The following is an 836-nucleotide window of genomic DNA, read 5'->3' as shown; positions in this document are numbered from 1 at the left end:
ATATTCAGTGTTTCATACAGATTTTATATTAACAAAATATCACTGATATTGGTAAATATATTACTAGCAAATGATGTTAATATAGAATAATTCTAGTTAAGATGTGTCTGACCTAAATATACACCCAACCTATAATGGAGGATGTATGAACAAATACAGAAGGAATATTCTAATTTTCAGGCATGTTTATTTTGGTATCATTTTTATATATAATTTCCTAAGTGTTAGATTTTAAAAACACTGTTGTAAAAAATAGAGATATATATTTTAAATCTATTCTAATTTAATGCCAGAGATATTTGGGAAATTTCATAAAGAGCAGATAACTGAGAATATCAGAGAAAATATTGGCTGATATAAAACAATATGTAAAATTCTGTGTGTTTATAAATATTGAAATGTTGCTGACTTCATTGTTGGCATCTATATATTGTGTCATATGTTGGTATATAATATTGTAACTGTAAGGTAAAGTTAGAAGTTATGATATTTATATTACTTTGAGTGTGTGAGTGTGTAGGATGAGTATTATATTTGAAATCTTGTTCTGAGGGGTCAATATTTAGTAAGTGACCAGTGGTCAGTTAGTAATGACATCTGGTGTTGAAGGTAACTGTCTCTCTGGAGGTTTCACATATCTGTCTTGGTACTGTTGTCTTTCAGGGTTCACTGGTGTATCCTGTTGGCTACCATAGATCCCTGCAAAAGATTGTTTTAATGTAGCAATGTTTGAAACAATCACCATCATCAGAAATACTCTAGGGACATACACACAGAACTAATTAGATGTCATTCAACAACAATAATTAGTACAATAATTAGTAATGAATTACTGT

This window comes from Octopus bimaculoides, chromosome 14, assembly GCF_001194135.2.
Source record: "Octopus bimaculoides isolate UCB-OBI-ISO-001 chromosome 14, ASM119413v2, whole genome shotgun sequence".
NCBI lineage: Eukaryota > Metazoa > Mollusca > Cephalopoda > Octopoda > Octopodidae > Octopus > Octopus bimaculoides.
Note: the sequence above shows the minus strand (reverse complement) of the source record.